Source organism: Bubalus kerabau, chromosome 15, assembly GCF_029407905.1.
Source record: "Bubalus kerabau isolate K-KA32 ecotype Philippines breed swamp buffalo chromosome 15, PCC_UOA_SB_1v2, whole genome shotgun sequence".
Classification (NCBI taxonomy): Eukaryota; Metazoa; Chordata; class Mammalia; order Artiodactyla; family Bovidae; genus Bubalus; species Bubalus kerabau.
Window position 1 is genome coordinate 20,657,413 of NC_073638.1, and position 16,708 is coordinate 20,674,120.

At 38.6% G+C, this 16,708-nt stretch overlaps 1 protein-coding gene across 7 annotated transcripts in view; it reads right to left on the reverse strand.

Moving 5' to 3' along the window:
* The window catches only part of ARHGAP20 (Rho GTPase activating protein 20), a 222,257-nt gene that overhangs the window by 167,657 nt on the left and 37,892 nt on the right, over nucleotides 1–16,708 (reverse strand). Inside the window, exon 1 of one of the 7 annotated variants that reach the window (XM_055547846.1) lies at nucleotides 4,907–5,033. The exons of 5 other annotated variants lie outside the window; for them this stretch is intronic. The gene's annotated coding sequence lies outside the window, so the exon portion shown is untranslated. Of the gene's footprint in view, nucleotides 1–3,909; nucleotides 4,192–4,906; nucleotides 5,034–16,708 lie in introns of those variants that run through there. One more of the 7 variants, XM_055547847.1, reaches the window with a different exon arrangement.

The following is a 16,708-nucleotide window of genomic DNA, read 5'->3' on the forward strand; positions in this document are numbered from 1 at the left end:
CCATCCCTTTGGATCATCCCAGTGCACCAGCCCCAAGCATCCTGTATCCTGCATCGAACCTGGACTGGAGATTCATTTCTTATATGATATTTTACATGTTTCAATGCCATTCTCCCAAATCATCCCACCCTCTCCCTCTCCCACAGAGTCCAAAAGACTGTTCTATACATCTGTGTCTTTTTTGCTGTCTCGCATACAGGGTTATCTTTACCATCTTTCTAAATTCCATATATATGCTTTAGTATACTGTATTGGTGTTTTTTTTTCTGGCTTACTTCACTCTGTATAATCGGCTCCAGTTTCATCCACCTCATTAGAACTGATTCAAATGTATTCTTTTTGATGGCTGAGTAATACGGTAATTTATTTTAAAGGTAAACACTGTATGATTCAGTAATCATTTCTTAGGTATTTACCCACAGAATAAAAACATATGCCCATATAAAGATCTACACACACAAATGTTCATAGAAGCTTTCTCCATAATGGCTTCAAACTACAGAAAACTCAAATGTTTATTAACACATGAATAAATAAGCTAACTATGGCATATCCATACAATGGAATGCTACTTGAAAATGGAACAAACTTCTGATAAATGTAACAAAAGTGAATCTCAAAATCATTTCACTTAGTGAAAGGGTACAGATATAAAAGAAAAAGAGAACAAAACATGTATTTCCATTTGATAAAAGGTATAATACCAAAAAGATATTAACTGTCCTGAGCTTTATGGAACTCACAATACAGGCTCCAAATATACAAAGCAAGAAACTAATAGAATAACAAGAAGAAATCTGTAAGTTCACAACTGAAGTAGAAAACATTTCACAGCTCTTTTAGCAAGTGACAAGACAAGGACAAAATATTAGGAAGGGACAGATGATTTACATAATTGGTAGCATACTTTTCAACATGCACCTAACACTTCTAGAAATCTATGTGTCAACTCATAAAGAAAACTTAAAAATCGGATACAACCATATTCTTTGACACTGGACATAAAAAAGCTAACATTAAAAATTAGACTCAAAAACAAAAACAAGTAATACACATTAAAATATGTAGTATTTCAACTTCCTGAGTTACACTAGAAAATATCCATCATTAAGAATAAAAAAAAAGAATAACATTAAGCAATGCAACTTTATTACTTTGGAATAAAAGCAATAAAAAGGAATTTTGTCAGTTTGGATAAAATTCAATATGGATAAAATTCAATAAGTGGCAGAATAATTTCAGAACCATTCTATCAGTTTCAGTTAAAATGATTATCTCTGATCGGCCCACTTGGTGCCACAACAGACAGAATCTAATAGATGCAATGAGATTATAATAGTTACAGTAAAGTTTATAAACTTAGCTTCTAGAAATATTCTTTATATATATTATGATATACAAAATTCTCAAAATTGAATTGATTTTATTGAGGCAGTATACTCTGTTGGGTAAGGTCATGAATTTTAAAGTCAGAGAGAAGTAGATTTAAATTTAAACTCCATTACTTAGCAGTTGTGAGATCTAAGCTATTTAAAATTTCTAAGATTAAATATCCTTATTTGTAAAGGGAAAAAGTTATCAAAAAATATATACACAAAATACTGAACTAAGAACCTGGTACATGGTAAGCAGTTGGTTTAAATTATAGCTTTTATTAATATTGCTAGTATTAAACTTTGTCATACACCTCAAAATTTACCATGTTTGAAACCTGTTCATCTTCTCAATTAGCCAGTCTTTTAATGTCATCACCATCTATCCAGTATTCAAAAGCTAGAAAGTTCATTCTTGATTCCTTTCATTTCCTTACACCCAAATCTTATTCTTACTCTTAAATGTCTCTAAAAATTTCCCCTTCACTGTATATGTTCTTCATTATTATTTACCTGACTTTCAATTGTCTCTTAAATGTTTTACCTGCTTTGCCAAAACATATCTCTCTTCCAATCAATTCTTTAATAGAACTTTCTTTCAAAAACACAAGTTAAATCACATCACAAACTTTGACTTTTTTTTTTTTTTTTTTTTTTTAGTTTATTTCCTTTAGCGTTCAGTTCAGTTGCTCAGTCATATCTGACTCTTTGCGACCTGATGAACTCCAGCACGCCAGGCTTCCCTGTCCATCACCAACTCCTAGAGCTTGTTCAAACTCATGTCCATCGAGTAGGTGATGCCATCCAATCATCTCATCCTCTGTCGTCCCCTTCTCCTCCTGCCTTCAATCTTTCTCAGGATCAGGGTATTTTCACATCAGGTGGCCAAAGTATTCGATTTTCAGCTTCAGCATCAGTCCTTCAAATGAATATTCAGGACTGATGTTCTTTAGGACTGACTGGTTTGATCTTCTTGCAGTCCAAGGGATTCTCAAGAGTCTTCTCCAACACCACAGTTCAAAAGCATCAATTTTTTGGCGCCCAGCTTTCTTTATAGTTCAACTCTCACATCCATACATGAATACTGGAAAAACCATAGTTTTGACTAGATGGACCTTTGTCAGCAAAGCCATGCCTCTGCTTTTTAATATGCTGTCTAGGTTTGTCATAGCGTTTCTTCCAAGGAGCAAGCATCTTTTAATTTCATGGTTGCAGTCACCAACTGCAGTGATTTTGGAGCCCAAGAAAATAAAGTATGTCACTGTTTCCCCATCTATTTGCCATAAAGTGATGGGAATGGATGCCATAATCTTTGATTTCTGAATGTTTAATTTTAATCCTTACTATCCAGATATCTAGAGTCTTTAGCATGACAAAGGCTGCCCTCTGTCTGGTCCTTACTTACTGTACTAGCCTCATCTCCACTCCTTTATACAAACTTTGAACTCTAACTTAAGAGTTCACTACTAGGACATTATGTCACTGTTTCCTATGCTGAAGAACTCCTACTCATCCACTAAAACGTAGCATATACTGTATCACTTCTTTGAAGCATTTGCTCATACCTTAAGACAGTTGTTTTGTTCTCCTATTTTTACTTTAATAATAGACCTTATAGTATTAATTCATCACATATTTTTCTCCTCTATAAAGTTATGAGCTCCTTGAAGGTGAGTATAGAAAAATAGGCCTTATTTAATCAGTGTCTACTTCATTCAAATAAAAGACATTTTTGTAAGGAAAGACATGAAGTACATGTTAGAAGTTTAAGCAAATCCACAGAATTTTATTTTCGATTTTTACATATATAACACAAATACAGTAAACATGGAATGTTTCTGCCATATACAGCATTATACATGGTCATGTTGATGATTCAGTCATAAAATACATACAACTGAAGCAAATGAGAGAAAACTTTATTTGTACCTCCCCGCATTTTCCAAGTTTTCTAACATGTACCTATAATAACTTTTATAATTATAAAAACTGTGGTTTTAGAAAATAAACAAAAAGGTATTCTAGAAAATCATAATTATCAAAGAAGGATTATTAAAGCTCCTAACTTAGAGATAATTTATAGAGTGTGCATCATAGAAACTGTCCACATGATCATTTTGGATTCATTTTGTAGAAATTATTTTCTCCCCCAAACTGAAGGATTAATCTCAATGGAAAAAAAAGACCAAACCAAAGTTATATAAATACTACTAGTTAATTAGACAACTGAAGCCTGGTTGATCTTCATTATCAAGATGCTTCACGTTTACATGCTTTGGGAGCCTTGGAAGCTTCAAAGTAGTGCTGTGCTGTGCATATACACGTGTAATATTAAGAATATTGTTTGGCAATACACAAAGAGGTCTTTCAACTCATTAATAAAGAGATAAGTAACTCAACTAAAAATGTTCTAATTTTTAAATAGAAAATTCGGCCCCCCAGAAGATATACAAATGGCAAATAAACACATGAAAGATGCTCATCATCATAAGGTAAATGTAAATGAAAACCACAAGTGATATCTTGTCACACTCACCAAGATGACTATAGTTGAAAAGACGGAGAATAATAAGGATTGGTAAACATGTGGAGAAGTCAGACTCATCATGTATTATTGGTAGGAATGTAGAATGTGCAGCTTCCTTGGAAAATATTTGGTTTCTCCAAAGCTAAACATAGAGTATCACATGATACAACAACTCCACTCCTGGATATATGCAAGAGAAAGGAAACATACGTCCACATAAAATCTTGTACATGAGTGTTCACAGTAGCATTATTCACAATGGCCAACAGGTGAAGATAACTCAAATGTCCATTAACTCATGACCAAATAAACAAAACTGGTATATCTATCTATATAATGAAATATTATCAACAAAGAAAAGTAATGAAGTATTGACACAATCTACAACATGGATGAACCCTGAAAATATCATGCTAACTCAAAGAAGCCTGTTCCAAAGACCACACAGGACATGATCCAGTTACATGAAATGTCCAGAGGAGGCAAAGCTATAGAAACAGAAAGGAAATGAGTGGCTGCTTACAGACAAAGACAAGGGAAGAAGGGACAAGCGAGAGAACAAAGAAAAATAACTAACGGCTATGGGTTTTCTTTCAGGCGGGATGAAAATGGTTTAAGATTTTTATCTGGTTAGTATATTCACAGACTAAAATACTAAACAGTTGCTGTACAACTCTGAGAATATACTAAAAGCCATTGAAGTGCACATTTTAAATGGGTGAACTAAATGGTATGAACTGTATCTCAATAGAGCCGTTTAAAGAAAGAACGTCATCTGGCTCCTTTTCGAACAAATTACGTGATTTGGGGAATGAGAGTTTTAATTTATAAATGGGAACAGGATCTGTATCCATCCTTCCACTTCTAGCTGTAAGAATATATAAAAGGGGAATATAAGAAACACTCTAGAAAGCTACTTTCATGACTTGAAGGTAACTGTATTGGTTATCATTTGCTACATAACAAATTACTACAAACCACAGTCACTTAAAACAACAAACATTACCTCACTCAGTTTGTAAGTGTCAGGAACCAGGAAGTAATTTAGCTGGGTGAGTCTGGCTCAGGTTTCTTACGAGGCTGCAGTCAAGCTAGGGCTGCAACCTCTAAAAGATTTGACTGGGGTTTGAAAATCCACTTAGAAGGTCACTCACGCAGCTATGGGGTGGAGGCTTCAGCTCCTTCCATTGAGGCCTCTTTGCAGGGCTGCTTAGGAGACTGCTTCCCCCAGAGCAAATGATTACAGAGACGGAGAAAGCATGAGAGCAATTGAGACAGAAGTTTGGTATCTAATAACCAAATCTCAGAAGTGATCAATCATCACTTTAACAATATCCAATTGGTTACAGAGATCAATTCTGATACAGTGTGTGGGGGGAATTGGACAAATGTGTGAATTCCAGGAAGTAGAAATCATTGGGGCTATTGTGGAGACTGGCTACCAAAATGACATAATGAGAGTAAACAGACCAAAGATCCTGCATGAGCAAATGCTTGACCTCTGCACTCAAAGTGGATAAGGAGGATACTCATTTCTCAGTAGTGTGACATACACATGCTTAGAGATGTTTTAAGAGCTGTGATAAAAAGGATTTGTAAGAAGCGTTTGTACCATTTTCCATTCTCCTTGTGACTGAGTTATGGTTATCATAAAGAAACACAAAATGGTACAGCTGGGGGCTGGTGAAGGAAGTATATAAAGGATTTAATCAACTTCACTCTCCCGCTGCTCCATGCCTGACAGGTAAGAAAAGAGTTCTGGTTGAAAAAAAAGCTACGTGACTCTACCAGGGTCATTAATAATAGAGCAGAAACTAGAACCCACTCCCGTCTTCTCATTACTCCAGAAACTATGCATCAGAAATCAACACAGACTCATAACACAGCTGATGCATTAAACATCTGAGCAGTAAATCAACAAACATTAGACTGCTGGTCATTCCATAACTGGCAATTCTTTGTGTGGCTTTTCGGCAATGACTGTATCATGTTCTCAGACAGCAGTGGACTCTCAGACCCTCTTTCTACTCCAGTTGAGGGTTGACCTACTTAGCTGGGGGAAGAAAGGAATCACTAATTTAGCTCAGCTAATATTTATAGAGTATCTTTTCTATACCTAGCACTAAACACAGAGAAGGCAATGGCACCCCACTCTAGTACTCTTGCCTGGAAAATCCCATGAACAGAGGAGCCTGGTAGGCTGTTGTCCACGGGGTTGCAAAGAGTCGGACATGACTGAATGACTTCACTTTGACTTTTCACTTTCATGCATTGGAGGAGGAAATGGCAACCCACTCCAGTGTTCTTTCCTGGAGACTCCCAGGGACAGGGGAGCCTGGTGGGCTGCCACCTATAGGGTCACACAGAGTCGGACACGACTGACGCGACTTAGTAGCAGCACTAAACATGTAGATTTTAAGTGCAGAAAACATGGTCCCTACACTTGAAATAGAAATAGATGGGGAAACAGTGGAAACAATGTCAGACTATTTTTTGGGGCTCTGAAATCACTGCAGATGGTAACTGCAGCCATAAAATTGAAAGACGCTTACTCCTTGGAAGGAAAGTTATGACCAACCTAGATAGCATATTGAAAAGCAGAGACATTACTTTGCCAACAAAGGTCTGTCTAGTCAAGGCTATGGTTTTTCCAGTGGTCATGTATGGATGTGAGAGTTGGACTGTGAAGAAAGCTGAGCGCCGAAGAATTGATGCTTTTGAACTGTGGTGTTGGAGAAGACTCCTGAGAGTCCCTTGGACTGCAAGGAGATCCAATCAGTCCATTCTGAAGGAGATCAGCCCTGGGTATTCTTTGGAGGGAATGATGCTAAAGCTGAAGCTCCAGTACTTTGGCCACCTCATGTGAAGAGTTGACTCATTGGAAAAGACTCTGATGCTGGGAGGGATTGGGGGCAGGAGGAAAAGGGGACGACAGAGGATGAGATGGCTGGATGGCATCATCGACTCGATGGACGTGAGTCTGAGTGAACTCCGGGAGTTGGTGATGGAAAGGGAGGCCTGGCGTGCTGTGATTCATGGGGTTGCAAAGAGTCGGACACGACTGAGCGACTGAACTGACACTCGAAATGTAGACAGGCTGAAGAAAACCTACACCTGGAACACTAAGAAGATTAGACATTATGTGACATGGCAGCACAAGGATTTATGTATTTTTAATTATTTTAACAGAAAACATATCTAATACTTAAAATGTGCCAGATACAATTTTAACTCTTTTAATCCCCTAGGAGATTGTCCTCATGCTACGGATGAGAAAAGTGAGGCCTGAAGAAGTTATGAATCTTGTCAAAGTTCTCACATCTGACAAGAAGCAGGGCCAGATCCAAACCCAGGAAGGACGGCTCCACAGTCCATACTTTCTTAACCATAATAGTATGAAGGTTCTCAATTATCCTTCTGCTTTGTAAAGGGTTTTGAAGGAAGCCAATCATGAGATTCCAAAGTACCTCTGAGAAATCTTTCAAGCTGTACAGGGTAAGGCAGTATTTAGCCCTACACAGTAAGGATGTCTTAGGATAGCCTGATAACTCATAGAGAGAGGTGAGGAAAGGTGAATAAACATTCACTAATGAGACAGTGTTTTCCTGGTGCCAAAATTAAACATAAAATTGAATTTTAACTGCAATTAGGAAATTAGTTTATAGTTGGAATGAAGAAATTAAATGGATATACTGTTTTGCAAGTGCAAAAATAAATTAATTTGACCCTGTCAAGCTCACCAGCATGTGAAGAGATTTACATCTTCTATAGATTTCCTCCCAGAATCATACCATAGGGTAACAGCATACTCCATCAGGAACAGATGTATTTGATCATTTTTAAAGAATATGAAAAGTAGTTTGAAGAGAATAAAGTGATATGTGGATCTGGGAAGTCTTTGGCTTAAGAAAGCAATGAATTTCATTTTGGCAAAAATCCAACAACTTTGCCACTTTATAAAGCAACTGCTCTCTCTTTCCTTTACATCTGAGTTTTAGTACTTTGGAAAACGTTCCTTGCAAGGAAAGTAGGTATCTAGTAGACTGTTAGTGGTAGTGATCTTCATGTATTAAATTTCTACTTTGTGTTCTTCTCATCACACACCTTGAACAATCTATGCAGTCTAAAACTTTACAACGCATTATTCAAAACTGTAGGAATAGGCCTTATTTAGAGCCAACTGGAATATAATATGGGCTTCCCTAGTGGCTCAGAGGGTAAAGAATCCGCCTGCAATGCAGAAGACCTGGGTTCTATGCCTGAGTTGTGAAGATCCCCTGGAGGAGGGTGGTAACCCATTCCAGTATTCCTGCCTGGAGAATCCCCATGGAGAGAGGAGCCTTGTGGGCTATAGTCCATGGGGTCACAAAGAGTCGGACACGACTGAGCAACTAAGCACAGGGCATGTAATACAAGGCAGCATGATGAAAAGTACTTTTTTGCTTTGTTTTTCTAAAAAAAGAAAATAATACAGATTTTTTGGAAGATAGTGTATCAATATAGTTTATTAAAATTTTGAAAAGGTCTTAAAGATTTTTAAAAATTCTTTAAAAAATTTATTTTAGAATTCTTCAAAATTTTATTTTATTTTAAAGTCTTGTTATCAAGAAATTGTATCTAGGTACAGAAGGTTTATAGAATTTCTTCCAAAAGAGAGTCTAGTAATTTTCCTTTTAAATTGACTTTTCCTTTAAATTCTATCAGACAGTTACCATAACTAACCTAGAGTCTCAGTGTGAGAGAGGCCTTCACGAGGTCATTCAGTTCATTTCAATAACATATTTGTCAAGTTTATACTTATCACAGGTAGAAGCAGTTTTTCATTCTCTTATGAGAGGAGATTTGACCACAATCCTCAGTAAACTATTCCAGATAGTATAAATGTTCTCCTTGCCTTAGAAAGTATGGTAAGTTATCATCCACTTTAGACTAGTTAGATGTTAGATGCCAACATGACAGAGAAAAAGGAAATGAAATGATGAGGAATTTGCAGAACACAATGTGGGAACTTCTGAGTAAAAGAATATTAGCATGTTTGTGAGCACACGGGTGTGTACAGCCACGGATAACAGGAATGAACTGACCAGAAGGAAGAGGAGAGTCAGCAGAGAGCTGCTTTCCTGGTCTCCACTGCCTTCTACTTTGGGTCTCTTACCCTCTCATCCTTACCCCAAACCAGCCAATTGTGTATGTGTTTAATCTTGATTCACAGCTCTGGTACATATGACGCTCTTGGAGCCCCTTCATCTCAAGTGGCTGAGCAAACCAGGTCAATCCTCCATGTGGCAACCAGGTCAATCCATCATGTGGCAAGCTCTTGTTTCCAAGAATCATTCTAGGTATACTTTAAGCTTCTGTCTAGGGATAGCTCAAGAATTTTCAGGGTCCACCAGAAATGAATTCCAAATAGTCAAAGCTGATCTTGTTTCAGGCCAGACCTGGAAATACAACTGTTTTTGCTAAAACGAATTTAACATTAGAGTCTAGCTGGCTTCCAGACTGCATTTCATGTTTTAAAGATTCTCACCTACCATTGTCCTCAGGGCGTCTCTGAGCCAGGATAATGTGTCCTTCTGTTTCTGTTATTGCTGCCGCTGCCACCACCACTACTCCTGCTTACTGCTACACAGTCCTCAAACATAAAAGCACTGATTACGTGCTAGACACTACATTAAGGGCTTGACATATACTCATTTAGTTTCTCTTACAGCCTTTTGTTGTTGTTCAGTCACTTAGTCACGTCCGACTCTTTATGACTCCATGGACTGCAGCACGTCAGGCTTCCCCGTCCATCACCATCTCCTGGATCTTGCCCAAACTCACGTCCATTGACTCAGTGATGACATCTCATCCTCTGTTGTTCCCTTCTCCTCCTGCCTTCAATCTTTCCCAGCATCAGCGTGTTTTCCAATGAGTCAGTTCTTTGCATCAGGTGGCCAAAGTATTGGAAGTAGTGACAGATTTTATTTTCTTAGGCTCCAAAATCATCGTGGACAGTGACTGCAGCCATGAAAGTAAAAGATGCCTGCTCCTTGGCAGAAAAGCTACGAGAAACCTAAACAGTGTACTCAAAAGCAGAGACATCACTTTGCCAATAAAGGTCCACATAGTCAAAGCTATGGTTTTTCCAGTAGTCATGTATGGATGTGAGAGTTGGACCATAGGCTGAGCACCAAAGAATTGGTGCTTTCAAAATGTGGTGATGGAGAAGACTCTCGAGAGCCCCTTGGACTGCAAGGAGATCAAAACAGTCAATCCTAAAGGAAATCAATTCTGAATATTCATTGGAAGGACTGTTGCTAAAGCTCCAATACTTTGGTTACCTGATGCAAAGAGCCGACTTATTGGAAAAGACCCTGATGCTGGGAAAGACTGAAGGCAAAAGGAGAAGGTGGCAGCAGAGGATGTGATGGTTAGCATCACTAGTTCAACTGACAGGAAACTGAGCAAACTCTGGGAGATAGTGGAGGATGAGATCCCACTCCATGGGATCAAAGAGCTGGATACGACTTAGCAACTGAACAGCAGCAACAACAAAATCTTATTAACAAACTTGACTTTGTTGGACATTTCAAGAGGTTTAAAGCTTGAAAATGAAATATATATATAAGGGAAAGAAAGAGGCAACTAATAATAAAGAAGTCAATCTAAACATTTCCCTTATTTTCTCATTTCATATTCTAAGCATTAGATTCATATTTTACAGAGGAAGACATTGAGACTCAGAGATTAGGTAATTTATTTAAGGTCACACAGACAATCAGGATGTAAAGTCATGAATGTAGCAAAGCCCAAGCACTTTCTGTTGCACCATAACATTTCCTTGGCATTACCTTTCTCTCCAATCAGCAGCAGTACGCAGAGATTCAAAAGGTAATACATGTAAAGTACCCAGTACCAAGTCTCGCAAACAGTATACACACAATGAATTGATTTGGAGGTAAGAAGCATTCTCCATGCTTAGTTGCTCAGTCATGTCCAACTCTTTGCAACCCTTTGGAGTGTAGTCCACCAGGGTCCTTTCTCTATGGGAGTTTTCAGGCAAGAAAAAATTTTCATGCAAGAATACTGCATGAAAAAAAATTTTCATGCAAAAAATTTTTCATGCTATTTCCTTTTCCAGGGGTTCTTTCCAACTACGGGATCAAACCTAAGTCTCCTGCATTGTAGGCAGATTCTTTACCTGTTGAGCCATCAGGAAGCTGGAGGTAAGGATAGATATAGGTGAATACTAACTTGAAGGCACTAACAGACTGTAACTTAAAAGAAAAGTGGGTATATTTTCATGCAATTTCTATAAGGAGGGCTGAAAAGCATATCAAAACAAACAAATTTCTGAAAGAAAAGTTTGTATGACATGAATTTATGCCTAAGTAAATAGAATATCTCACAGAGTACCAGCTGAGAGCTGACAAGAGTCCCTGACCACAGGAAAACCCAGTATGATGAAGGAAGGGAGGGAAAAAGAGGAGGAGTAAACGGGATGGAAGAGCAGGGGAGAGATCCCCGTATCAGAGCAATAGTTCAGGACAGAGGGGAGGCATTTGATGCTGCTGGAGGTGGCAGCTGATCTATGGCAGTCTGAAGGGAGTGAGAACCACACAGACTATCTGCGCCACAGCCCAAAGCAGCCTGGACAGGGACACAGATCCTCCAGTACATGTGGTGGCAGAGAGCTGGAGCACAGTGGTTGAGGCGCACTCTCAGGGTGAGGACTGCTGTTGACTGCAGGGAGAAGGCCTGCAGGAACATGAGGGAGAAGACTGCGGCAGGGAGTGCCTTTCAAGGAAAGCTGGACAGCCAAGGAGGCACAGGAGTACTGCTGAGTTGTGCACAGGGCCTAAGGCCATCACTATAACCTCTCGCTCTCTCCACACTCATGCACTGGGCAGCTGATCAATAGAGAAAAACCCCACAGAGAGTGGTCCTTTGAGTGCCTGACGTGATGAGCAACAAAGACCCTGGCCAGAAGGGCCCTTTGAGTGCCTGCTGCACTGAGCAATAGAGAAGGACCCCAGTCAGTAGGGTCTTTGAGCACCTGCTGTGCCAAGCGCCAGAAAAGGACCAATCAGGGAAACCCTTTGAATGCTAGCTGCCAGAGGCTAGAAGAAGTCTCTAAGTGCCTTATCTCCTGTGCCTGTGGCTGCTGGCTTCCCCGAACATCTGGCACCGCCAGGTATCCTGTGATCCAAGCAGCTGCACCACCTTCATGCCTGGTCCTCACTAGGGGAGAGTTGCCAGAGGCTAAAAAACTCCTAATAGTGCCGTATCGCCTGTGTCTGTGGCCGCTGGCTCCCCCATGTATCTGGTACTGCCAGGATCCCTGTGATCCAAGCAGCTGCACTACCTCCATGCCTGATCCTCATTAGGGCAGAATTGAGTCCTCCCAGGCAGCCGCAGGAGCAAACTCCTGTGAATGACCACATGCAGAGGTGAGGATAAAACCACGACTGAGCTCCATGGCAAAGAGGCTAAAGAAGAGGATCTAAAACCTTTTTACCAGCTGCACAAGCTGCGGAGTAAATCCACACAACCAACTAAGTAGACTCTGTGTCTATGGAATATATAGAAGGACAATGAATGTCCACACAAAAGAGAAAGCCCTCGCTCTGGCAACTGAGGACAATGGATGAGGCAAGTACACACATGAGTAGGGTCAGATTAGAGTCTAAGCTGTTCCCACAGCAGGTCCAGAGAACAGCTCAACACCGAGAGCCTCCTGGGAGGTGGAGGTGGAACTACAACTTTGCATACATTTTCCTCTATTTTTTCTTTCATTTTCCCCCCTTTTTTCTTCCTTCTTTTCTTTTTCATATTGTTCTCATGTAATTTCTTTATTATCCCTTTAATTTTTATTTTTTTATAACTTACTTTTTCCACTTTTAAAACATCTTATTTTTAAATAAGTTCATTTTATTTTTTCCTAATTTTACAGTCTTCATTGCTCTCTTCTCTTTGACTCTTGCTTTTATTCTTTTTTTCTTTTCTCTCTCTACTTTTCCCTTTGTAAGTGTGTGAATTTCTTTGGGTGCTCTTGACTATTAAGTGTTGCTCTCACTATCAGTCTTGGGGTTTTGTCTTCTGTGCTGTGAGGCCCGTGAAGTTTTGGTGCTGCAGGCAGGACAGGGTCTAACCGGCACTCAGCCTAGACATCCAAAATCACTCCAACCTAGGCTTGGACGAGTAGTGAGATTACCTTTCACTTTTCATGGGCCTTCCCTAACCCTGAGGTAGGAGACCTGAGTCCAGGACTTTGGACCACCAGAGAATTTCCAATCCCATGGAACATTAGTCAACAAAAGCTCTCCCAAAGGTCTCCCTCTAACACTAACAGCAAACCCCACCCAGAGGCCAGCAAGCTCCAGTGCTGGACGCCTCATGCCAAAACATTAGCAAGACAGAAACACAACACTGTCCATTAGTAGAAAGGCTGCCAAAAGCCAAACAAAGCCCAAAGATACCCCAAAACATACTATCGGACATGGCATTGCGCTTCAGAGACAAGATCCAGCTCCATCCACGAGACCACAGGCACAAAGTCCTCCCAACCATGACACTGGTCCAACCCCACCCACAGGGGATAGACTCCAGAATTAAGAGGAACTACAACCATCCAGGCTGCAGAAAGGAGATTTCAAACATAGTAAATTAAACAAAATGAAAATACAGAGAAACATGCAGTGGATGAAAAACATGGTAAAACCCCAGAAGACCAAACAAATGAAGAGGAAATAAGCACTCTACCTGACAAAGAAATACGAGTATAGTAAAGATGAACCAAAATCTTGGAAATAAAATGGAGGCACAGATAAATAGATGGAAGCACAAGCCAAAAAGTTACAACAAATGTTTAACAAGGGACTAGAAGAATTAAAGAACAGACCATCAACAATGAACAACACAATAACTGAGATTAAAAAGTACACTAGAGGGAACCAATGGGCAGAGAGAACCAAGAGGAGTCTATCTGAGGCAGAAGAATGGTAAGTGTAAGAAATAACTGGAGCAGAGCAGAATAAAGAAAAGAGAATAAAAAGAAATTAGGGCAGTCTCTGGGAACTCTGGGACAACATTAAACATAACAACATTTGAATCATAGGGGCTCCAGAAGAAGACAAAATGAAAGGGCATAAAAAAATATTTGAGGAGATTATAGAAGCAAACTTTTCTAAAATGGGAAAGCTAATAGACAACCAAGTCCAGGGAGCGCAAAGAGTCCCACTCAGGACAGACCAAAGAGAAACACACCAAGACACATATTAATCAAACTAACAAAAATTAAGCACAAGCAACAAATATTAAAAGCAGCAAGGGAAAAGCAACAAATAACATACAAGGGGATTACCATAAGGCCAATAGCTGATCTTTCAACAGAAACTGTGCAGGCTGGAAGGAAGTGACAGGATATACTTAAAGCGATGAAAGGAAAAAAACTTACAGCCAAGATTACTCGAACACAGCAAGGATCTGCTTCAGATTTGAAGGAGAAATCAAAAGCTTTATAGACAAGCAAAAGCTAAAGAGAATTCAGCATCCCCAAACTAGTTTTATAACAAAGGTTAAAGGAACTCCTTTAGACAGGGGAACACAACAGAAAGAAAAGGCCTACAAAAAACAAACCCAAAACAATAAAGTAAATGGCAATAGCATCATAACATATCAATAAGTACCTTAAATGTAATTGGACTAAATGCTCCATCCAAAAAACACAGGTTGGATGAATGGATACAAAAACAAGACCCCTATATATTCTGTCTACAAGAGACCCACCTCAGACCTAGGGACACACACAGACTGAAAGTGAGGGACTAGAAAAATGTATACAATGCAAATGGAAATTAAAAAAAGTGGGAGTAGCATGACTCAGATAAAATCGATTTTAAATAAAGACTGTTACAAGAGACAAGGAAGGACTCTAAATAATGATCAAGGGATCAATACAAGAAGATGATATAACAATTATAAATATATTTGCACCTAACATAGGAGCACCTCAATACTAAGATAAATGCTAACAGCTCTGAAAGGGGAAATGGACAATAACATGATAATAGTGGGGGACTTTAACACCCTACTGACACTAATGGACAGTCTTCTAGACAGAAAATTAATAAGGAAACACAAGCTTTTAATGACATACTGGACCAGTTGGACCTAACTGATATCTACAGGGTATTTCATCCAAAAACAAAAGATTTCACTTTTTTCTCAAGTGCGCATGGAACTTTCACTAGGATATATCACATCTTAGCTCATAAATAAAGCCTTATGAAATTAAAAAAAAAAACAAACCTGAAATCATTTCAAGCATCTTTTCCGACCACAACGCGAAAAGACTAGATATCAACTACAGGAAAAAAAGCAGGGAATAAAAACATATGGAGGATAAGCCATTCAATTCTGAATACCAACAGAATCACTGAAGAATTCAAAAAAGAAATCAAAATATACTTTGAAACAAGTGACAAAGAAAGCACAACTCAAAACCTATCAGATGCATTAAATGCAGTGCTAAGAGGGAAGCAATATAGCAATATATACAATTATAGCAATACAAGCCTACCTCAAGAAACAAGAAAAACATTGAACAATCTAACCTTACACCAAAAGCAACTAGATAAGGAAGAATAAAACCCCCAAAGTTAGTAGAAGGAAAGAAATCATAAAGATCAGAGCAAAAATAAAGGAAAAAGAAATCAAAGACACAACAGTAAAGATCAATAAAACTAAAAGGTGGTTCTTTGTGAAGATGAACAAAATGGACAAACTGTTAGCCAGATTGATCAAGGAAAAAAAGGCAGAAGACTCAAATCAATAAAATTAGAAATGAAAAAAGAAAAAAGTTACATCAGACAACACAGAAATACAAAGGATCATAAGAGACTACTATGAGCAACTATGTGCCAATAAAATGGATCACCTGGAAGAAATGGACAAATTCTTAGAAAAGCATAACCTTCTAAAATTGAAACAGAAGAAACAAAATATGAACAAACCAATCACAGACACAAAAATTGAAAGTGTTAAAGAAAACAAACAAACCAAAAACCTTCCAACAAATAAAAGCCCAGGATTAGATGGCTTCCCAGGCGAATTCTACCAAAAGTTGAGAGAAGAGCTAATACCTATCCCACTCAAACTCTTTCAGAAAACTGCAATGAAACGAAAGTTCCCAAACTCATTCTATGTGGCCACCATCACTCTGATACCAAAACCAGACAAAAATGTCACAGAAAGGAAAATTACAGGTCAGTATCACTGATGAGCAAAAAATCCTCAACAAGCTTCCAGCAAACAGAATTCAACAACACATTAAAAACATCATATATCATCATCAAGCAGGCTTTATCCCAGGGATGTAAGGATTATTCAATTTACAGAGATTAATCACTATGATACACCATATTAACAAATTAAAGATAAAAATCATATGATCATCTCAACAGATGCAGAGAAAGCATTTGACAAAATTCAACACTCATTTATGACAAAAACTTTCCAGAAAGTAGGCACTGAAGGAACATACCTCTACATAATAAAGGCCATATATGACAAACCCACAGCAAATACTATTCTCAATAGTGAAAAACTCAAAGTATTTCCTCTAAAATCAGAAACAAGACAAGGGTGCCTACACTCACCACTATTATTCAACATAGTTTTGGAAGTCCTAGCCATAGCAATCGAGAAGAAAAAGAAACAAAAGGAATTTAGATTGGAAAAGAAATAAAAGTCTCACTGTTTCAGAAGACATCATTCTTTATACAGGAACCGCTCAAGATGTCACCAGAAAATTACTAGCACTAAT